A 24,330-nucleotide genomic window follows, 5' to 3' on the forward strand; every position below is an offset into this window, starting at 1 on the left:
AAATTAATTAATTATCAGCCACTAGCAACCATCATTTTGAGAGGTCTTTTAGGGCAAAAATTGAATAGTATGAAGAGGTTTACAAAAATAGATTAAGAACTAATACTGTAATTTTTTCTCAATTCAGTTTTGATAAATTGTACCTAATCATACAAAATCATACAAAAAATACCCCAAATTCAAACTTGATATAAAAAAGGGAGATATGAAATAACTCAGCGAGATGACAGATCAGACAAAATATAGGAATGAAAAAATTTCACACAGGGCACTTATTTCATGTCCAGATGTAAAAACCATTTTCCACCGGCAGCTTATCTTCTTCCCATAAGCAATCACAGATTCTGAGTGGATCATGCAGTACAAAGCCACAGCAGTGAAATCTTCTTGTATGATGTTCCACAAAACAGTTGTATCTTTTCCTTATTAAAATGCCCACTGTTTTTCTATTTTTCTTTATCCCATTTATTTACATTCACAAGTTAACAAACAGTGTCAACAATTATTGTCATGAACCAAGGGTATTGCTGGATGAGAGGCTCTATAAGACATACTTACTGATTGACTCAGAAGGTTTATTGAGTTCAACCCTCACTCCTTTTTCACCTGTTAGATATTTTACTTTAGCTCCTGCTCTCTCATCTGCATCAAAATACCCAACAGTTATTGTGTCCTTTGCGGCATATGGTGGTTGTACTTCATGAGGGCTGCGAGGGTCAGACCAGAAAAATAGCAGTCTATCAAATTTGAGTTCAATGTCAGAAAACTGGGCTTTGCCTTCTGGAAAATTCGAAGTATACCTCCACTTACCTTAGCACCCCACTCTTTATTAAGATAATATATACATGTCACACATCTCCCATCTCCATTTGGATTATCAACATACCGCACATAACCTGTTCCATTGCCTGGATAACAGGCAACCATGGCTTTCGTCCGGCCATTGATTTTGTAGTTGCCCAGCTTCTCGTTACAGTGGCGGATCAGGTTGTCCATGCTGCTCATCAGCAGCCCAGTGGTTTCACAGCCGGGCTTCTTGCCCTAGATCCAGGTGATCTTATCCCTTCTGATGTCCTAGGAGGAGTTGCTCTTTGGGCTAACCAACTGGCCATCTGTGAACCTGCCTGTGCAGTGCAGAGCGCGCATCTCGTCACCTATCTTGCCCAGGAAGTTGTCCACTACACAGATGCCACGCTTGTTCATGCAAGGCAGCGCCAGAAGCAGCTTCCTCGGCCCTTTGGGCTGCAGACCACACCTATGGCTTAGGCCCTCACTGAGCATGGGCTAAGCGGGTACAAGTTCGCCTTCTCCTGATACAGCGATGGCGGGTCAGCGGTTCCTCCTTCCCTGGCTCCACCTCTGCGCAGCGGCCAGGCCCTGGAGGCCCGGGTTTGCGCGAGGTGGGACGCAGCAAAGGCCTTGGCTGCATCTCCTGGCCTCTTGGGCTCTGGCCCCACCGGCCCTGGGCCGTGGCATTGTGGGAATGGCCAGGGTGCTGGTGCGAGCCTGCCCCGCGTCCAGAGGTTCCCTCTGGCCTTGGCACAGGAGCTCCTGCTTGTTCCAATCCTGGCGCTGGTGCTGTGGCTACAGCACAGCAGGTTCTGCATCTTCCGCAGAGCTCACAGTACTACCGGTCTTGCTTGCTGCTCGGGCTCCACCAGCCAGGCCAGCTGCTGTCATTGCCCATGGAGGAGGCAGTGGTGGTGGAATAGGAGAGGTGGGGGCTGGACTGCCTAGTCCAGGGCCAGGGAGCAGGGATAGAGGCAGGGAACGTTTTTTGCGCCATGAACCCACCGCCCCTCTACTCCAGCAAGCCGGCGTCCCCCGCCCTCAGCCAGGCCGCTTTCTCGTCCTTGGGGGCGGCCCCGCAGCGCCAGCGGCTGCTTCAGCGCCTCATCGCGCACGGGCTGAGAGTGTACGGCCTGCGTGGGTACGAGGATCTCCATTCTGGGCGCGCTAGACCAGCAGCTTTCCAGTCCGCCACCTCAGCATCCAGGGCAGCCGGGCCCAGCTTGTGGAGCAGCGCAGGGCGTGTGGGCGCCACTCGCTCTGTGTGCTCTGCAGACACCACTGCTGGGTGGTGACCCTGGCAGGAGGCGCGCAAAGGCGGAGGAGGCAGAGCGAGAGCTGAGGGGAGCGCTGAGGGGATGCTGGCCGCGCACACATTTGGCCCGCTCCTTCGATCTGCACCCTGAGGAATGAGGCCTCGGCTGAGCCCTCGGTGATGGGCCCCTTCTGTGTCAGGATGGGCCGGGGACACCTAGAGACCATCGCGCTGCCACTTTGTGGTCTGCGAGAGGACACCCAGCGGGCAGACTCTCGAGCCCAGAAAGCAGGGGGCAGCGCAAGCTGTGCACACACTTGCTGAGAGAGGGCGCCGGCCTCGAGAGGGTTGTGGAGTGGCAGACTCGTAGGCTGACTCAGGATGTGCTAGGGGCGCTCCTAGACACTGGGTTGCAAGGTGTCCATTGAGAAGGAAACGGAAATTCATAGAAGTAAAGCAACTTGTCCAAGGTCACACAGAACTGGGACTCAATCCAGGAATCAACTTTGTTAGATTCCAAGGCTGTTTTTCCCATTACACCATGTGGCTTCTGCTTGAAGAAAGTTAATCAAAGAGCCTCAAAGCAGGCATTTGGTCTAATAGTTAAGACACCTCTGTCCCACACCTAAGTGCCTAGGTTTGAAGCCCGGCTCCAGCTCCAGACTCTAGCTTCCAACTAATGCAGACCCTGGGAGGCAGTGGTCAGAGTCCAAGTAATTGGATTCCTGCCAACCATGTAGGAGACTTGGATTGTGTTGCTGGCTCTTGGTCTTTCACTTTTAGATGTTACATATTCTGTCTTCAGGAGTGTGCATCCGTGGTGAGGTAGGTGCGACTCCTTGTGGACGTGAGGTCCCCCCATTCATTTATTTTTAAGATTAGTTAATTTACTTAAAAGAGTTACACAGAAAGAGAGAGGCAGAGAGAGAGAGAGAGAGGCCTTTCATCTGCTGGCTTACTCTCCAACTGACCACACTGGCCACAGCTGTGCCAATACAAAGCCAGGAGCCAGGAGCTTCCTCCAGGTCTCCCACATGGGTGCAGGGGCCCAAGGACTTGGGCCATCTTCTACTGCTTTCCAAGGCCATAGCAGAGAGCTTGAGCAGAACTGGAAAAACTGGGTCTCGAACCGGTGCCCATATGGGATGCCGGCACTGCTGGCTGGGGCTTCACCTGCCATGCCACAGCACCGCCCTCCCATTCAATTTTAATACATGAATACTCAGTAACTTGTGAATTATGTTTCTAATTACCACATACTAATTATCTATTAGCTACTAAAAACAAACTCAATAAGTTTTCAGTATTCTGTGAATTTATCACATTATTACTGATGCACTTTGTTGGCTTTGAACAAACTAATGTGACATATATGTCTGTTTGACATTTTATCACAAGTTTATTAATAACCATATCTATTTCACCAAACTGGTAAAATAAGTACAAGAATTAAAAGCACATCTATGAGCCAGCACTGTGGCATTAGCAGGTAAAGCCATTGCCTACAGTGCCAGCATCCCATATGGGAACCGGTTTGAGTACTGGCTGCTCCACTTCCAATCCAGCTCCCTGCTAATGCACCGGGAAAAGCAATAGAAGATAGCCCAAGTGCATGGGTCTCTGCACCCACGTTGTAGATCCAGAAGAAGCCCCAGGCTCCTGGTTTTGGATTGGCCCAGCTCTGGCCATGGTGGCCATTTGGGGAGTGAACCAGTGGATGAATGATCTACCTCACTCCCTCTCTCTCTTCCTCTCTCTCTTTCTCTGCCTCTCTATAACTCTGCATTTCAAGTAAATAAAAAAAAATGTAGCCATAATTTTTAAAATGTTATTATGTAAAACTGGCAAGGAATTGAAAAATCCATAATGAACCACTCTGCAGTTACTTTAGTAGATAATGCTCGAAGATAAAAGGAAGCATTAGGCCAGCGCCGTGGCTCAATAGGCTAATCCTCTGCCTTGTGGTGCCAGCATACTGGGTCCTAGTCCTGTCGGGGTGCCGGATTCTGTCCTGGTTGCCCCTCTTCCAGGCCAGCTCTCTGCTATGGCCCGGAAAGGTAGTGGATGATGGCCCAAGTCCTTAGGCCCTGCACCCCATGGGAGACCAGGACAAGCACCTGGCTCCTGGCTTCAGATCAGTGCAATGCGCCGGCCGCGGTGGCCATTGGAGGGTGAACCAACGGCAAAAGGAAGACCTTTCTCTCTGTCTCTGTCTCTCTCTCTCACTGTCCACTCGTCCTGTCCAAAAAAAAAAAAAAAAAGAATCATTAAACCTGTTGCTACAGAAACAGACTGATATTCTCTCAGAATCTATCTTCCCTTTTTGCTATATAATCATAATTTCTACCAGATTAACATTAATTAAAGGTTTATAAAAAAATTAGGACAACACTCCTCATGTAAACTGGCCTGTATTCCTGTGAAGAATAGTTTTAGTTTTGTTTCTCATACTATGATGCTTGTTTTTTGGGAATGATGAATGATGGACTCATATATACTCATATAACTCACCCTGTTGTCATTTTCCTATTTCTTTTCCATTTTAATATTTTCTAACATTCCACTTTATGGGTTACTATGTTGATTTTGCCTGAATACAACATTTAAACATCTACATTTTGTGTATGCATACACAGGAATTTGTAAATATATATATTTTTTTGTGTGCACATATGAGAGACAGCATAGAATAATATTATGAGGAATCCTAACCCTCATTTCAAGCATTAAGCCCTCCTCTGACCTGGATTCATTGAGGCAGAGCACTGGAACTTCTCACTGTAATGGGCTGAACTGACTTTCCCAAAAGTGAATATCTTGCACCCCTAACCTCCAATGTGATTGTTTCTAGATACAGGACCTTTAAAGATATAACAGAAGGAAAATGATATCAAGTGTGAGGCCCTAAACCAGACTCATAACTGTCCTTATAAGGAGAGCCACCAGGTATTCACATGGACAGAGGAAATACCATGTGAGCACACAGCAAGTTGCTGGCTGACTGGAAGCCAGGGAGTGAGGTCGCAAAAGTAACCAAGCCTGCAAACACCTTGATCTCAGACTTCCAATGTGCAGGACTATGAGAAACAACATCTGGTGAATTAAACCATCCCATTTGTTGTAATGTGTCATGGTGACTTTGGCAAAGTGATATACCCAATCCCTACCTGCTTAAATTGCACCCACGCAGAAGCTCCACAAAAAGTTTTTTCAAAAAAATATAGAAATTAAAAACTGTGTTTTTAGGTGCCCAGATGCCTAAATGAGAAAAAGAAATAAAATAGATGATAAATAAAACATTAGAAATATGTCCCTTAAATTCTAGATATCAGAGAAAGTGAAAGAAAATACAACAATGAATAAATTATTCTTGTGTATATGCATGTGTTTTTAAAAAGCCCATACTATGATCCAAGTAGAAATTATAATGCTTAATGATATAATAGCAGATTTAAAAGGACACTGATGGACTTTGGTGTTTCCACAGCACAGTGTCTAAATGAACTTTTGAGACCAGCATTGTGGCCTAATGGGTTAAGCCAGAGCCTATGATGCAATCATCCCATATGGATGCAGGTTCAACCCTTGGCTGCTCCATTTCCAATCCAGCTCCCTACTAATGTGCCTGGGAAAGTAATAGAGGATGGCTCAAGATCTTGGGCCCCTGCATTCATTTTGGAGACCCGGATGAAGCTCATGGTTCCTGGCTTCAGCATGGCCCAACCCTAGCCATTGCAGCCATTTGGGCAATGAACTAGCAGATAGAATATCTTTCTCCATCTCTGCCTCTGTATCTCTGCCTCTCTCTTTCTTCTTCCCACCCTTCCTCCCTTTCCCTCTCACTGGGGCAGAAACCGGGAGAAGAGCTCGGAGTATGGGCACGGGCTGTACCAGCAGGACCTCCTGAGGCTGGAGCAACACGCCCCGGGGCCCTCTGGTGTTGCCTGCAGTACCAGAGTCTGGGCACTCCTGCGTCCCCGAGCACCTCCTGGGTTCCCGCCAACAGCCTTGGGCCAGGAGGAGGTGCCACCTTGTGTGTGGAAGCCCCGCCCACAGGCAAGAAGACCCCTAGGCCCACGGCCATGCCCGACCCTGCAGCCGCCCTGGCCAGCTGCAGTCACAGAGACAGGAGGACTGAGTTTGCAGCCCCCACTCCCAAAGCCGCTACTGGCAGTTCACCGAAGGGCTGGCGCCGGCTGCGCCTCAGCACCCAGCCTCCCTCCCTCCCTCTGGTCGGGCACTGCAAGACACACACCCACTTGTGTCCCCTAAACCCCTGGAGGCCGCAGCGTGTTTTGGGTTTTGGAGCGGGCAGGCCCCCCTCGGCTTCCATAGGACATTAGCCCACGGAGCCTGCCAGACCACTGGCACTAGGAGGCTACCCAGGCGGTGCTGCCAACTGACCCCAGGTGCTAGCTAGCAGCAGCAGCAGGCCACAGGGCGAGCACACACACCTGCGGTTTTCCCTGGGCCTCACACACTGACTGCCCTGCCTCCCCAGGTTGCAAATGAGCCCTCTGGGAATCCTCCCCCTAGGAGCTTGTGGGTGGGGCAGATGCAGAGTGGATGGGCAGGGAGGGCTGCTGCTGGCACACACCCAATCCTGAAGCCCACTGGGGCGGTCAAAGGGAGATGAGCTCAGAGCTCACGCATGGGCTGTCCAAGCAGGGCCTCCTCAGTCTGGACAGAAATGCCCGGGGGCCCTAAGGTGTTGCCTACAGGAATGGAGTCTGGGCACGCCTGCGTCTACGAGAGCATCCTGGGTTCCCGCCACCAGCCTTGGGACAGGAGGAGGTGCCACCTTGTGTGTGGAAGCCCCGCCCATAGGCAAGAATCACCTAGGCCCACAGCAGCACCCAAACCAGTAGCCTGCCTGGCCGGCTCAGCCACTGAGATGGGAGGTCTGGGTTGGCAGCCCCCACTCCCGAAGCCTCCGCTGGCAGTTCCCCGAAGCGATGCAGCCGGCTGCGGCTCAACAGCCTCCCTCCCTCTGGCCGGGCACTGCAAGACACACACCCACTTGTGTCCCCTGTGTCCCTGGAGGCCGCAGCGCGTTTTGGGTTTTGGAGTGGGCGGGCCCCCCTCGGCTTCTGTAGGCCATTCGCCCCCGGAGCCTGCCAGACCCCAGGCTCTAGGATGCTGACCAGGTGGCGCTGCCAACTGAAACCAGGTGCTAGCTAGTGGCAGCGGCCCGTGTGAGTGGGAGCACACACACCTGCGGGTGTCCCCGGGCCTGAGACACTGACTGCCTGCCTCCCCGGGTTGCAAATGAGCCCTCCAGGAATCCTCGCCCTAGGGGCTTGTGGACGTGGCCGACGCAGGGTGGGAGGGTGGGGAGGTCTGCTGCTGGAACACACGCACTCCTGAAGCCCACTGGGGCTGTAATAGGGATCTGAGCTCGGAGCTGGGGCACGGGCAGTCCCAGCAGGGCCTCCTCAGTCTGGATGGACATGCCCGAGGGCCCTCTGGTGTTGCCTGCAGGAATAGAATCTGGGCACTCCTGCGTCTCCGAGCGCCTCCTGGGTTCCCGCCACCAGCCTTGCTCTGGGATGAGGTGCCACCTTGTGCAAGGAAGCCCCACCCACAGGCAAGAAGCCCCCTAAGGCCACAGCCGGGCCCGAACATGCAGCCTTCCTAGCCAGCTGCAGCCACAGAAATGGGAAGTCTGAGTTGGCAGCCCCCACTCCCGAAGCCTCCGCTGGCAGTTCCCCGAAGGGCTGGAGCCAGCTGCGCCTCAGCAGCCTCCCTGCCTCTGGCCGGGCACTGCAAGACACACACCCACTTGAATCCACTGTGTTCCTGGAGGCCGCTACGCGTTTTGGGTTTTGGAACGGGCGGGCCCCCTTCGGCTTCCGTAGGCCATTCACCTGAGGAGCCTGCCAGACTCCTGGCTCTAGGAGGAAGCCAAGGCGACGTGTGAAACTCACCGCACGTGCTAGCTAGGGGCAGCAGCCTGTCACAGGGGGAGCACACACACCTGCGGGTGCCCCAGGGCCACACACACTGACTGCCTGCCTCCCAAAGTTGCAAATGAGCCCTCCGGGAATCCTCCTCCTAGGGGCTTGTGGGTGGGGCCGACACAGGGTGGGAGGGTGGGGAGGGCTGCTGCTGGCACACACCCACTCTAGAAGCCCACTGTGGCTGTAATAGGGAGATGAGTTTGGAGCTCGGGCACAGGCTGTCCCAGCAGGGCCTCCTGAGGGTGCACGGACATGCCCGGGGTCCCTCAGCTGTTGCCTGCAGGACCAGAGTCTGGGCACTCCTGCGTCCCCGAGCGCCTCCTGGGTTCCCGCCACCAGCTTTGGGCCAGGATGAGGTGCCACCTTGTGCGTGGAAGTACCGTCCACAGGAAAGAAGACCCCTAGGCCCACGGCCGCGCCCGAACATGCAGCCTGCCTGGCCGGCTGCAGCCACAGAGACGGGAGGTCTATGTTGGCAGCCCCCACTCCCGAAGCCTCCGCTGGCAGTTCCACCAAGGGCTGGAGCCGGCTGTGGCTCAGCAGCCAGCCTCCCTCTCTCTGGCCGGGCACTGCAAGACACACACCCACTTGTGTCCCCTGTGTCCCGGAGGCCACAGCGCGTTTTGGGTTTTGGAGTGGGCAGGCCCCCCTCGGCTTCCGTAGGCCATTCGCCTGCAAAGCCTGCCAGACCACAGGCTGTAGGAGGCTGCCCAGGTGGCACTGCCAATTGACCCCAGGTGCTCGCTAGCAGCAGAGTCCCACGATATTGGGAGCACACATACCTGCGGGTGTCCCCGGGCCTGAGACACTGACTGCACTGCCTCCCCAGGTTGCAAATGAGCCCTCCGGGAATCCTCGCCCTAGGGGCTTGTGGGCGGGGCCAACGCAGGGTTGGAGGGTGGGGAGGTCTGCTGCTGGCACACACCCAATCCTGAAGCCCACTGGGGTGGTAATAGGGAGATGAGCTCAGAGCTCGGGCACAGGCTGTCCCAGCAGGACCTCCTGAGGGTGGATGGAAATGCCCAGGGGCCCACAGGTGTTGCCTGCAGGACCAGAATCTGGGCACTCCTGGGTCTCCGAGCACCTCCTGGGTTCCTGCCACCAGCCTTGGGCAGGGATGAGGTGCCACCTTGTGCGTGGAAGCCCCGCCCATATGCAGAAGCCCCCGAGGCCTACCGCTGCGCCCGAACATGCAGCCTGCCTGGTCGGCTGCAGTCACAGAGATGGGAGGTCTGAGTTTGCAGCCCCCACTCCCGAAGCATCTGCTGGCAGTTCCCCGAAGGGCTGGAGCCAGCTGTGAATCAACAGCCTCCCTCCCTCTGGCCGGGCACTGCAAGACACACACCCACTTGTGTCCCCTGTGTCCCTGGAGGCCGCTACACGTTTTGGGTTTTGGAGCGGGCAGGCCCCCCTCGGTTTCTGTAGGCCATTCTCCCGCAAAGCCTGCCAGATCCCTGGCTCTAGGATGCTGACCAGGCGGTGCTGCCAACTGACCCCAGGTGCTAGCTAGCAGCAGCGGCCCGCGTGAGTGGGAGCACACACACCTGCGGGTGTCCCCGGGCCTCACACACTGACTGCTCTGCTTCCCCGGGTTGCAAATGAGCCCTCCAGGAATCCTCATCCAAGGGGCTTGTGGATGAGGCCGAGGTAGGGTGGGAGGGTTGGGAGGTCTGCTGCTGGAACACACCCACTCCTGAAGCCCACTGGGGCTGTAATAGGTAGCTGAGCTCGGAGCTCAGGCACAGGCAGTCCCAGCAGGGCCTCCTCAGTCTGGATGGACATGCCCGGGGGCCCTCTGGTGTTGCCTGCAGGAACAGAATCTGGGCACTCCTGCATCTCCGAGCGCCTCCTGGGTTCCCGCCAACAGCTTTGGGCCAGAATGAGGTGCCACCTTCTACGTGGAAGCCCTGCCCACAGGCAAGAAGACCCCTAAGGAAACAGCCGGGCCCAACCCTGCAGCCTGCCTGGCCGGCTGAAGCCACAGAGACGAGAGGTCTGAGTTTGCAGCCCACCCTCCCGAAGCCTCCGCTGGCAGTTCCCCGAAGGGCTGGAGCCAGCTGCGCCTCAACAGCCTCCCTCCCTCTGGCCGGGCACTGCAAGACACACACGCACTTGTGTCCCCTGTGTCCCTGAAGCCGCAGCGTGTTTTGGGTTTTGGAGCGGGCGGGCCCCCCTCGGCTTCTGTAGGCCATTCGCCTGCGGAGCCTGCCAGACCCCTGGCTCTAGGAGAGGCTGCCCAGGCGGTGCTGCCAACTGCCCCCAGGAGCTAGCTAGCCGCCGTGGCAGGCCACAGGGCAAGCACACACACCTGCGGGTGTCCCCGGGCCTCACACACTGACTGGGCTGCCTCTCCAGGTTGCAAATTAGCCCTCCAGGAATCCTCGCCCTAGTGGCTTGAAGGCAGGGCCGATGAAGGTGGGAGGGTGGGGAGGGCTGCTGCTGGCACACACACACTCCTGTAGCCCACTGGGGATATAATAGGTAGCTGAGCTCAGAGCTCGGGCACAGGCAGTCCCAGTCGGGCCTCCTTAGTCTAGACGGACATGCCCGGGGTCCCTCAGCTGTTGCCTGCAAGACCAGAGTCTGGGCACTCCTGCGTCCCCGAGCACCTCCTGGGTTCACGCCACCAGCCTTGGGCCGGGAGGAGGTGCCACCTTGTGCGTGGAAGCCCCGCCCACAGGCAAGAAGCCCCCTAAGGACAGAGCCTGGCCCAACCCTGCAGCCTGCCTGGACAGGGTCAGCCACAGAGACGGGAGGTCTGAGTTGGCAGCCCCCACTCCCGAAGCCTTCGCTGGCAGTTCCCCAAGGGGCTGGAGCCTGCTGCGGCTCATCAGCCTCCCTCACTCTGGCCGGGCACTGCAAGACACACACCCACTTGTGTCCCCTGTGTCCCTGAAGGCCGCAGCGCATTTTGGGTTTTGGAGCGGGCAGGCCCCCCTCGGCTTCCATAGGACATTCGCCCACGGAGCCTGCCAGACCACTGGCACTAGGAGGCTGCCCAGGCGGCGCTGCCAACTGACCCCAGGTGCTAGCTAGCGGGAGCAGCAGGCCACAGGGCGAGCACACACACCTGCGGTTTTCCCTGGGCCTCACACACTGACTGCCTTGCCTCCCCAGGTTGCAAATGAGCCCTCTGGTAATCCTCCTACTAGGAGCTTGTGGGTGGGGCAGATGCAGAGTGGATGGGCAGGGAGGGCTGCTGCTGGCACACACCCAATCCTGAAGCCCACTGGGGCAGTCAAAGGGAGATGAGCTCAGAGCTCACGCATGGGCTGTCCAAGCAGGGCCTCCTCAGTCTGGACAGAAATGCCCGGGGCCCTCAGGTGTTGCCTACAGGAACGGAGTCTGGGCACTCCTGCATCTCCGATTGCCTCCTGGGTTCCCGCCAACAGCTTTGGGCTGGGATGAGGTGCCACCTTGTGCGTGGAAGCACCGCCCATATGCAAGAAGCCCCCTAAGGCCACAGCCGGCCCGAATATGCAGCCTGCCTGGCCGGCTGCAGACACAGAGATGGGAGATCTGAGTTGGCAGCCCCCACTCCCGAAGCCTCTGCTGGCAGTTCCCCAAAGGGCTGAGGCCAGCTGCGGCTCAACAGCCTCCCTCCCTCTGGCCGGGCACTGCAAGACACACACCCACTTGTGTCCCCTGTGTCCCTGGAGGCCGCAGCGCATTTTGGGTTTTGGAGCGGGCGGGCCCCCCTCGGCTTCTGTAGGCCATTCGCCTGCAGAGCCTGCCAGACCCCTGGCTCTAGGAGGCTTCCCAGGCGGTGCTGCCAACTGCCCCCAGGTGCTAGCTAGCCGCCGTGGCAGGCCACGGGGCAAGCACACACACCTGCGGGTGTCCCCGGGCCTCACACACTGACTGCCCTGCCTCCCGGGGTTACAAATGAGCCCTCCAGGAATCCTCGCCCTAGGACTTGTGGGTGGGGCCGACGCAGGGTGGGAGGGTGGGGAGGGCTGCTGCTGGCACACACACACTCCTGAAGCCCACTGGGGCTGTAATAGGGAGCTGAACTCAGAGCTTGGGCACGGGCGGTCCCAGCAGGGCCTCCTCAGTCTGGAGGGACATGCCCGGGGTCCCTCAGCTGTTGCCTGCAGGACCAGAATCTGGGCACTCCTGTGTCCCCGAGCTCCTCCTGGGTTCCCGCCACCAGCCTTGGGCCAGGAGGAGGTGCCACCTTGTGCGTGGAAGCCCAGCTCACAGGCAAGAAGCCCCCTAAGGCCACAGCCGGGCCTGACCCTGCAGCCTGCCTGGCCGGCTGCAGCCATAGGGAATGGGGGGTGTGAGTTAGCAGCCCCCACTCCCGAAGCCTCCGCTGGCAGTTCCCCGAAGGGCTGGAGCCGGCTGCGCCTCAGCAGCCTCCCTGCCTCTGGCCGGGCACTGCCAGCCACACACCCACTTGAATCCACTGTGTCCCTGGTGGCCGCAGCGAGTTTTGGGTTTTGGAGCTGGCGGGCCCCCCTCGGCTTCCGTAGGCCATTCGCCCACGGAGCCTGCCAGACCCCTGGTTCTAGGAGGAAGCCACGGCTAGCTAGCGGCAGTGGCTGGCGGCGGGGTGAGCACACACACCTGAAGGTGTCCCCAAGCCACAGACACTACTGCCGTGCCTCTCCGGTTTTCAAATGATCCCTCCGGGAAACCTCCCCCTAGGGGCTTGTTGGTGGGGCCAACACAGGCTGGGTGGGTGGGGAGGGCTGCTGCTGGCACACACACACTCCTGAAGCCCACTGAGGTTGTAATAGCAGATGAGCTCGGTGCTTGGGTATGGGCTGTCCCAGAGGGCCTCCTGAATGTGGACGGACTCGCCCGGGGACCCTCAGGTGTTGCCTGCAGGACCAGAATCTGGGCACTCCTGCGTCCCTGAGTGCCTCCTGGGTTCCCGCCACCAGCCTTGGGCCAGAATGAGGTGCCACCTTGTGCGTGGAAGCCCCGCCCACAGGCTAGAAGCCCCCTAAGGCCACAGCCGGGCCCGACCCTTGCAGCCTGCCTGGACAGCTGCAGCCACAGGGAATGGGGGGGTGTGAGTTGGCAAGCCCCCACTCCCGAAGCCTCCGCTGGCAGTTCCCCGAAGGGCTCGAGCCGGCTGTGCCTCAACAGCCTCCCTCCCTCTGGCCGGGCACTGCAAGACACACACCCACGTGTGTCCCCTCTGTCCCTGGAGGCCGCATCGTGTTTTGGGTTTTGGAGCGGGCAGGCCCCCCTCGGTTTCCATAGGACATTCTCCCCCTGAACCTGCCAGATCCCTGGCTCTAGGAGGCTGCCCAGGCGGCACTGCCAACTGACCCCAGGTGCTAGCTAGCGGCAGCGGCCTGTCACGGGAGAGCACACACACCTGCGTGTGCCCCAGGGCTACACGCACTGACTGCCCTGCCTCCCCGGGTTGCAAATGAGCCCTCCGGGAATCCTCACCCTAGGGGCTTGTGGGTGGGGCCGACGCAGGGTGGGAAGGTTGGGAGGTCTGCTGCTGGCGCACACACACTCCTGAAGCCCACTGGGGCTGTTAAAGGGAGCTGAACTCGGAGCTCGGGCACAGGCTGTCCCAGCAGGGCCTCCTGAGGGTGCACGGACATGCCCGGGGTCCCTCAGCTGTTGCCTGCAGGACCAGAGTCTGGGCACTCCTGTGTCCCCAAGCGCCTCCTGGGTTCCCGCCACCAGCCTTGGGCCGGGAGGAGGTGCCACCTTGTGCGTGGAACCCCCGCCCGTATGCAAGAAGCCCCATAAGTCCACAGCCGGGCCGGAACATGCAGCCTGCCTGGCCGGCTGCAGCCACTGAGACGGGAGGTCTGAGTTGGCAGCCCCCACTCCCGAAGCCTCTGCTGGCAGTTCCCCGAAGGGCTGGAGCCGGCTGCGGCTCAACAGCCTCCCTCCCTCTGGCCAGGCACTGCAAGACACACACCCACTTTTGTCCCCTAAACCCCTGGAGGCCGCTACGCGTTTTGGGTTTTGGAGCGGGCGGGCCCCCATCGGCTTCTGTAGGCCATTCGCCTGCAGAGCCTGCCAGACCCCTGGCTCTAGCAGAGGCTGCCCAGGCGGTGCTGCCAACTGCCCCCCAGGTGCTAGCTAGCAGCAGCGGCCGGCCACGGGGGAAGCACACACACCTGCGGGTGTCCCCGGGCCTCACACCCTGACTGCCCTGCCTCCCCAGGTTGCAAATGAGCCCTCTGGGAATCCTAGCCCTAGGGGCTTGTGGGCGGGGCCAACGCAGGGTGGGTGGGTGGGGGTGGTCCGCTGCTGGAACCCACCCACTCCCATAGCCCACTGGGGAGGTCCAAGGGAGATGAGCTCAGAGCTCGGGCACGGGCTGTCCCAGCAGGTCCTCCTGAGGCTGGACGGAACCCCCCCGGGGGCCACAGGTGTTGCCTGCAGGACCGGAGTCTGGGCACTCCTGCGTCCCCGAGCACCTCCTGGGTTCCCGCTGCCAGCCTTGGGCAGGAATGAGGTGCCACCTTGTGCATGGAAGCCCCGCCCACAGGAAAAATGCCCCCCAGTCCCACGGCTGCGTGTTTTTGGTTTTGGAGCAGGTGGGCCCCCCTCAGCTTCCATAGGCCATTCGGCCGCGGAGCCTGCCAGACCCCTGGCTCTAGGAGGAAGCCAAGGCAGCGCTGCCAACTGAACCCAGGTGCTTGGGTAGAGGCAGTTGCCCGCCAGATGGGGAGCACAGACACCTGCGGGTGTCCCCGGGCCACACGGGACTAGAGGAGGAGCTACTGGGACAGAACCTAGTGCCTCAACTGAGGCTGGAACCCAGTGTGCTGGTGCTGCAATCATAGGATTAACCTAGTGAGCTGTGGTTCCAGCCAAATTATTCCATTTTTTGAAACATTTATCAATGGCATAGACTATAGTCAGAGCCAAAGTCAATTCCCTAGTCTTTGCTTTATTGGAATATTTTGCCATCTTAAAATATTTATATACTGGGCCGGCGCCGTGGCTTAACAAGCTAATCCTCCACATTGCGGCTCCGGCACACCGGGTTCTATCCCAGTTGCCCCTCTTCCAGGCCAGCTCTCTGCTGTGGCCTGGGAAGGCAGTGGAGGATGGCCCAAGTCCTTGGGCCCTGCACCCGCATGGGAGACTAGGAGAGGCGCCTGGCTCCTGCTTCGGATCAGCACGATGCGCCAGCTGCAGTGGCCATTGGATGGTGAATCAATGGCAAAAAGGTAGAATTTTCTCTCTGTCTCTCTCTCTCACTATCCACTCTGCCTGTCAAAAAAAATTTATATACTTCAGAAAGAAGAAGTAGATGGAAATATATTGAGACTTTTTTGAAAAAAGATTTTATTTATTTGAGAGGCAGAGTTACAGGGAGAGGAGAGATAGAAAAGTCTTTTTTTTTTTGACAGGCAGAGTAGACAGTAAGAGGGAGAGAGAGAAGAAGGTCTCCCTTTTTGCATTGGTTCAGCCTCTAATGGCTGCTGTGGCCAGCAGGGCTGCAGCCAGCACACCACACTGATCCAAAGCTGGGAGCCAGGTGCTTCTCCTGGTCTCCTATGCGGGTACAAGGCCCAAGAACTTGGGCCATCCTCCACTGCACTCCCGGGCCACAGCAGAGAGCTGGGCAGGAAGAGGGGCAACCGGGACAGAATCCAGCACCCCGACCAGGACTAGAACCTGGGGTGCCAGCACTGCAGATGGAGGATTAGCCTATTTAGCTGCAGTGCCGGCCCCAGAAAAGTCTTCCATCCACTGGTTCACTCTCCAAATGGCCCAAACTGTTGGAGATGGGCTGATCCAAAGCTAGAAGCTTCTTCTGGGTCTCCCAGGCCATAAACAGAGAGCTGGATCAGAAGAAGAGCAACTGGGGCCAGTGCTGTGTCTTAGTAGATTAAGCCTCTGCCTACAATGCTGGCATCCCATATGGGCACCAATTTGAGTCCAGCTGCTCTCCTAATGATCCGGCTCTTTGCTGTGACTTGGGAGAGCAGTAGAGGATGGCCAAAGTCTTCAGGCCACTGCATCCACATGGGAGATCTGGAAGAAACTTTCTGGCTCCTGGCTTTGTATTAGCCTAGCCCCAGTTGTTTGTGACCATTTTGGGAGTTAACCAGTGGATAGAAGACCTTTCTTTCTGTCTCTCCATCTCTGTAACTCCACTTTCAAATAAACAAACAAATAAATAAATAAATCTTAAAAAGAAGAAGAATAGCATCCAGGAACACATACTGTTGCCCATGTGAGATGCTGGCACCATGGGTGTAGTGTTAGCCTACTATGCCAGAGAGAGAGAGAGAGAGAGAGAGAGAGAGAGAGACCTTTAATCCACTGATTCATACTTCAAATGCCCACAGTAGCCAGGGTGGAACAAAGTCATAGCTGAGAGCCAAGAATGTAGTTCTGGCCTCTCATTTGAGATGCAGAAGCCTACTTGCTTGAGTTGTCAGCACTGACTTCTGGTGTCTAGATTTGCAAAAATCTAGAATTAGGAGCTGGAAGCACAGCCAGAAATGTTATTGTAGGACTAGGGCACTAGCCTAAATGACTGCCTCACTTCTAGAATCTTTTGCCTTGCCATAGTTGAAACTACTAGACAGCCTTCTGGAAGCCATCCTGTTTGTATCATGACATCACTGATGGTTTCTTCTCTTTTTACTGGTATCTTGTTGATTCCATGCTGCAATTCACCTTGACAGGTTTGACCCTATCTGGTCTGACATGTCTGTTTCCTTCCAGCTTGTATTTCTTGCACAGCATGTATACCACTATATCTATGCCCTGTTGAGTGTTTATTTGTAGCTGTCCAAATGATACCTCATGCCACACAATTCTAAATTGAAAACCTGGGCTGACATTGTGACATTGTGGTATAGTGGGTTAAACAGCTGCCTAGGATGCTAGCATCCCTTATGGGTTTCTGGTTTGTTTCCTGGTTGCTCCACTTCCAATCCAGCTCCTGCTTAGGGCCCCTGTGAAAGCAACAGAAGATGGTCAAAGTGCTTCGACACCTGCCACCCATGTTTTGAGACCCAGATGAAGCTTCTGGCTGTTGGTTAGTCTGGCCCAGCTCCGCCTGTTACAGCTATTTGGAGACTGCAGCAACAACTGGAAGATCTTTCTCTGTCTTCTGCTCTCTCCCAAAACTATGTCTTTCAAAACAAATCAGTTAATCATTAAAAATAAATAAGATGAAAAACACATAATTTATTTTCTTTTTAAATATTGCTACCAAGTATCCTTGACCCAAATCATCAGAATGAAAATTTTCCTGGAATGCTCTTCTGTCTTTTTTCCCCAGAAACCTTTTAGTTAAGGAATACAAACTTCAAGCATTTCATAATTAAAACTTTAAGAAAACAGTGATTCTTCCAACCATACCCACCCTCCCACCCACACTCCTACACCCTTTCTTTCTCCTCCTATTTGCATTCTTATTTTTCACTAAGATCTATTTTCAAATAACTTTATACACATATGATTAATTATACTAATTAAATATTTCAACAAATAATATGAAAAAAAAAACTCTTCCTCAATAGTTGAGACAAGGGCTATTCAGTCATTGCTTCTCAAAGTGTAAATTTCATTTTTATAGATTACCTTAGGTGCTCTATTAGTTATCACAGATCAGGGAGAACATATGGTATTTGTCCTTTCTGGACTGGCTTACTTCACTAAGTATGATGTTTTCCAGTTTTATCCATTTTGTTGCAAATTAAATGATGTTTTTAACCTTTGTCAGTATTCCATGGAGCACATATCCCATAAGTTCCTTTTTAAAAAATGATTTATTTATTTATTTTTTTAGCAAAATACTGATTTTAATTAAACATAATAAGGTAAACTCTAGGCATCATCATCTTCCAGCCTAAAAATTAGCAAAAACTGTTGAAACAAGGCACAGTTTTTTCTGCATACTTGTTCCGTGGCTCCAGTTACAAAATAATAATAATAATAAAATAACTTTTAATGAAAATGTTGAACATAAAAATAGAAGTCTTAGGCCAGCGCCGCAGCTCAGTAGGCTAATCCTCTGCCTTGCGGCGCCGGCACACCAGGTTCTAGTCCTGGTCGGGACACCGATCCTGTCCCGGTTGCCCCTCTTCCAGGCCAGCTCTCTGCTGTGGCCAGGGAGTGCAGTGGAGGATGGCCCAAGTTCTTGGGCCCTGCACCCCATGGGAGACCAGGATAAGCACCTGGCTCCTGCCATCGGAACAGTGCGGTGCGCTGGCCGCAGTGCGCCAACCACGGCGGCCATTGGAGGGTGAACCAACGGCAAAAAGGAAGACCTTTCTCTCTGTCTCCCTCTACTGTCCACTCTGCCTGTCAAAAAAAAAATAGAAGTCTGAGATTTTAAAAAAAGATGTATAAAAAGCCCCACAAAACTTGTCAACGTTGTCTCTTATCCTACAAAATAGCACCAGTAAGAAGAGTAAAAGGTGTTAAAAATCGTCACAGACAGCATTTCTGAAATGCAGCGTACTTAGCCTGGCCTCCCCTTCCTCTAAAAACATGGGATAAAAAAGGATTCTAAAATCTGCAGGGGAGGGGCGAGCTGCTGCTGTGCATCCCCTGGCCATCTCTTAGATGAGGGGAAAGTGAGAACCTGTGCTTTCGCCCCTGGCTGTAGGGGCAGGATGAGGCCTGAGGGTTGGGGTGGGGGGGCATCATGTGGGAGGTCCCTCCTTCATGCCCCTCACACAGGGAGAGGGGACAGCCAGGACTTGTCTACACAATATGGCAGCTTATACAACACAACCAGCCCACCCCTTCCTGAGGTCCCCTGAGAGGTGTCCTGCACTTACTGGGAGGGACTTAGCTACAAGTGGCCCCTGCCCTTGGGTGTGTGGGGGAAAACAGCCCTGAACATGGTGATGACGTCATCCCTGCTGACAGTCACCATTGTGGAAAATACAAAGGTCCTCACAGCAGCCTCCAGTCCTTGCACCCCTTGCAAGAGGAGAATGTGCCAGGTCAAAATCAAGACCGACATTTACATCCATTCCTGTTGCTAGCCCTAGAGACAACCCAGGCCCTGAAAAAGACCCTTTGCTACATGTCTCAGAACACGGAGGGGCAGGCTTTGTTAAAAATCCAGTTTACAGTCGCTGTCTTGAGCCATCTGCCAGCAATAACCCAAATATTGGAGAGCTGTCGGCACTGTGGTTTTGGTATCTTAGCCATCGTTTCCTCTGAGCGGTAACCCAGGCCGGGGGAGAAACTACCTACTTCAAGTTTTTAACATTTAGAAGTAAAAATGAGCACCGTGTGTGGCCGCTCTCAGCAGTCAGGTCTGAACTGTGCACAAGCAGGTGGCACCTTGCGGCCCCCTGGAAGAGACAGGGTCAGGCGGCTCTGCTCCCACCAAGCAGGAGAGAACTGAGGTACATGGTGAGACCCCACCAGCTGAACTGAGGCAGGGCAGAGCCTGGTGCTGCCCCTGCGCGCACCTGTGCAGGACTATTCACAGGCAAAGTAGTCCTTCAGTGGGGGATTTATTTATTATTTATTTGAAAGTCATAGTTACACAGGACAGGCAGAGAGAGAGAGTCATCCATCTGATGGTTCACTCCCCAGTTGGCCGCAACAGCCAGAGCTGCACTGACCTGAAGCCAGGGACCAGGAGCTTCTTCCAGGTCTCTGATGTGGGTACAGGGGCCCAAGGACTTGGGCCATCTTTTACTGCTTTCCCAGGCCATAGCAAAGAACTGGACTGGAAGTGGAGCATCCAAGACTCACCAAACCAATGCCCATATGGGATGCTAGCACTGCAGGCAGCCGCTTTACCCACTACACCACAGCACCGGCCCTGATAATCTTTTTCATTTGTATTTCTCAGCGTGGCACTGATTTTGGTAGAACTTAACCTTCAGATCTCTCTTTTTTGCTTTCTTTGGACATTCATAGGCTTCCCAACTTTCCTTTTTTTCTCATGATAATCCAAATGATACTCATATTTTATGGTGTAATTCAATAGTCATAATGTTCCATGTTGCACTCAAATCCAGAATCTTGAATAATGCCAGGCCCCCTTGTTCTCCACCGGGGTAGCTACCCTTGGCCCCTAGACCCTTTCACAGAGAAATAAGTTATGTGCTTTCTGTGTACCCCATGTAGAGGCTTAGAGCATGGGGGGGAAATCATAGCAATCTGCCCATTTTGGGGGCAGAAGTAGGGAGAGACCTCTGAGTTCACACGACACACTCTTCACGGAGGCCTTGATTATGCACCCTTGCTGCACATGTCTCTGCCCTCTGCAGTGTCCTTCCTCTGCAATCCACACTGTACCCATTGGCAAGGAATCTCAGGGTTAGATTGCTTAGGTGTTGTGTTTCCTCTGTATCACTCTTGGCCTCTCTACAGCTTAAACCCTCCATACTTTTTTGTCAGTAATGTTGCTTCTGACAAAATAAAAAATAGACTTAGATATATGTTTTCATAATTTTAGATGGGGTCAACTTTTTGAGACATGATGTTTTAATCTTGCCTTTTATGATTTTTGAAAGCCATGTTTTATGTATATTTCTTTCTCCTTCCCTTTGGCCAATTTTGAGCATTTGGAAGCATTTACTTGGGGTCTATTTAACCCATTCACATATTTAACAGTGTTGTCATTGCCATAACCTTCAGTTATCAGTTACTTGAGAGATGACAGATTGCTCTTGATTCCCAAAGGATTGCTTGTACTTTTTACAAGAACTGGAGGAGGCAACCTTAAACAATAATATATAAAATAAGAATACTCTCTGACTCCTATTACTTGTCCAGCGGTGGTCATGTTTCATCTTTTTTTAATAATTTATGTATTTATTTAAAAGGAAGAGTTACAGAAAGAGGAGAGAGATTCTATCTGCTGATTCATTACACAAATGGCTGCAATGACTGCTGCTATGACAGTCTGAAGCCAGGATTCTGGAAGACTCTTCCACATCTCCTATAAGGACCATGCCCTTGGCTCATCTTCTGCTTTCTGAGATACCTCAGCAGGGAACTGGATTGGAAGTGGTGCAGAGAGGCTTGAACACGCACCTATATGGGATTCCAGTGTTGCTGGCAGTGGGTTAACCTTCTATACCACAGTGATGGCTCCAATATTATTTTATTTTATTGAACCACCCAAATAGGAGTTTTCATGGGGATTCTTTGAGTCTTGCAGGTATAAATTGTGTGCAAGTAATAATTTTTTCAAGATTTAAAGGTTAAGCTATAGCCTGAATCCAATATGGGTACCAGTTTGAGTCTGGCTGCTCCACTTCTGATCCAGCTCTCCTAATGCACCTGGGAAGGCAATGGAAGATTGGCCAAATCCCTGGGACCATGTAGCCATGTGGGAGACCCAGCAGAGCCTCCTGATTCCTGGCTTCAGTTGATTCCAGCCCTGGCTTTTGCAACTGTTTTGGGAGTGAGCTAGCAGATGGAAGATCTCTCTCTGTATCTCACTTCCTCTCTCTCTAACCCTGACTTTCAATTAAATAAATATTTTTTACCAAAGAAGTATTTTAAAATGCATTTTCTCAATGCCTTTGTTGATGAGCATGAAATTTGTTTCAGTAGACCTCTGAATATCATGAAATATGACAGGGGTACTTCATATATGTTTGGGAAATAGAATTGAGATGTAAGTTATTTTTTGGTGCTGCAAATCTTGAAACCATATATACTCAATAAATTTTTTTTAAAAAATGTATTTATTTGAAAGACAAGAGTTACAGAGAGGGAGAGCCAGAGGGAAGAGAAGTCTTCCATCCACTGGTTCACTCCCCAAATGGCCACAAGGGCAAGACCTGGATCAATCTGAACTCAGGGGCTAGGAAATTTTCCAGCTGTCCCATGTGGGTGCTGGGCCCCAAAGACTTGACCATCTTCCACTGCTTTCCCCGTCCATAATGGAGAGCCTATTGGAAGTGGAGCAATCAGGACTTGAACCAGCACCCATAGGGGATGCTGGCACTGCAGGCAGCAGCTTTACCCACTATGCCACATAGCTGGCCCCAGATTTTTTAATATTGAGATTTTCTTTATCCCTGGAATAAACATTAAAATTCCTTCTCTCCTGTCCTTTTTTATTATGTCCTTCCCTACCAGTAGGTGTCAGAGTTTCCTCAGATCCTGTTCACATTCCTTTTCACATTATGTTATCCTGTTCCTTATGATATTTCATTCACTCTGATCACTGATATTCTGCTACTTAATCTCCACACTGAACTCTGCCTCATGTTTCTAGTTGCATTTTGTTGATCCTGACATAATTAACAACAGAAACTTCAAACACAATGTGTCCAATTTCAGTCTCATGTCTTTTCATCATATTCTTGCTGATTTTTTTCCCAATTTCAACATCCTATACCAGTGCCCACGCAGTCTTTCATACATACATCATGGAATTGAACTCCACTTTTGATCATTTGACCAGCCAATTATAACTGAATTATGTTCTTGTTTCCTGTCTTTTCTGTTCAGTATTCTTACTACTATATCTAAAGGTTAGTGGTCATGTCTCTTTTTGATTTCTCCTCTAATTCTTCCTCTCTATGACTCCATTCTCTTTCCAGAGTTTGGCTCTTAAAATGCAAATCTTCTGAGGGTCAGTGATGTGACATAGGTTAAGCCTCTGAATGTGGTACCAGCATCCCATATGGGTTCCCATTTGTGTCCTGACTGCTCATCTTCTGATCCAGCTCTCTGTTTGTGTCCTGGAGAAATAGTAGAAAATGGCCCAAGTGCTTATGACATGCACCTACATGGGAAAGCTTGAAGGAGCTCTTGGCTCCTGGCTTCTAAGTGACTCAACTCTGGCCATTGAGGCCATTTTGGGGAGTGAAGGAGAAGATGGAAGACCTCTCTCTCTCTCTCTCACTGTCTCTCTCTCTCTCTCTCTCTCACTGTCTCTCTCTCTCTTTCTCTCTCTGCCTACAACAAAGCCATCCAGTCCTGGGCTTTTCTTTTTTTGGGAGGGAGTTTATTACTGATTCAATTTCTGTCTTGGTTATGGATCTGTTTCAGTTTTCTATGTCTTCATGGCTCAAGTTAGGTAGGTTTGTTGTGTCCAAGAACCTATCCATTTTCTAGGTTTCCCAGTTTGTTGGCATACAGCTCTTCATAGTAATTTCTGATGATTCTTTATATTTTGGGGTGTCTGTTGTTACAATTCCTTTTTCATCTCTAATTTTAGTGATTTAGGTCTTCTCTCTCTTTTTTTTTTGATTAGTTGGTCCAATGGTGTATCAATTTTGTTTATTTTTTCAAAAAACCAGTACTTGCTTCTGATTACTTCTGTGTAATCTTATGATCAGTTTTTGGAATTTCATTCCTTGATCTTCTTCCATCTCATCATCTTCACAATCTAGTACTGAAATGCTGTTCTTTTGGGGGTGTCATGTTGTCTTTCTTATTGTTTCTTGAATCGGTTGGTTTGTTGTTTGGCATTTGCAAATTAAACTCTGCTGGGTTGAATATTATTTCGTTCAAATATACTTGGAATCTCAGAATGTGATTTTATTCTGAAATAGAATATTTGCATAGGTAAGTAACTAAACCAAGACCTTTCAAGATTAGAATGGGCCCTAAATTTCATGTGTTTTTTCTTAATATTTTTTATTTATTTGAGAGGCAGAGGTAGACAAAGAGAGAGAGCGAGAGAGCAAGAGAGAGAGAGAGAGAGAGAGAGGTCTTCTACCTGCTGGTTTGCTCCCCAGATGGCCACAGTGGCTAGAACTGTGCTGATCCAAAGCCAGGAGCCAGGAGCTTCTTCCAGGTCTCCCATGTGGGGGCAGGGGCCCAAGGACTTGGGTCATTTTCTACTGATTTCCCAGGCCACAGCAGAGAGCTGGATCAAAAATGGAGCAGCCAGCACTCCAAGTGGTGCTCATAAGGGATACTGGCACTGCAGGTGGAAGCTCCACCTGCTACGCCACAGTGCTGGCCCCCAATATGTATTGTTTTTATAAGCAGGTCATATAGGGAGCAGTGCTGTGACACAGAAGTTTAATCTCCACCTGTGGCACCAGCATCCCACATGGGCACCAGTTCTAGTCCCGGCTGCTCCTCTTCCAATCTAGCTCTCTGCTGATGGCCTGGGAAAGCAGTAGAAGATGACCCAAGTCCTTGGGCCCCTGCACCCATCTGGGAGACTTGGAGGAAGCTCCTGACCCATGTCTTTGGATCAGCCCAGCTCCAGCTGTTGCCACCACTTGGGGAGTCAACCAGCAAATGGAAGATCTTTCCTCTGTCTCTGCTTCTCACTGTCTGTAACTCTACCTGTCAAATAAATAAAATAAAATATTAAAAAAAGAAAGCCGAGGCGGCAAGATGGCGGAATAGGCAGGAAGCACACTTAGTCCGGGGGGAGAGAAAGTTTAATATAAGTGGAGATACTGCAGGGTCAAGGAAGAG

General features: G+C 52.6%; 1 pseudogene; it reads right to left on the reverse strand.

Moving 5' to 3' along the window:
• Positions 1 to 541: 541 nt before the first annotated feature.
• Positions 542 to 1,429, reverse strand: LOC133755032 (egl nine homolog 1-like; annotated as a pseudogene).
• Between the last annotated feature and the right edge of the window lie 22,901 nt (positions 1,430 to 24,330).

This window comes from Lepus europaeus, unplaced genomic scaffold (genome assembly GCF_033115175.1).
Source record: "Lepus europaeus isolate LE1 unplaced genomic scaffold, mLepTim1.pri SCAFFOLD_389, whole genome shotgun sequence".
In the NCBI taxonomy this organism is placed as follows: domain Eukaryota; kingdom Metazoa; phylum Chordata; class Mammalia; order Lagomorpha; family Leporidae; genus Lepus; species Lepus europaeus.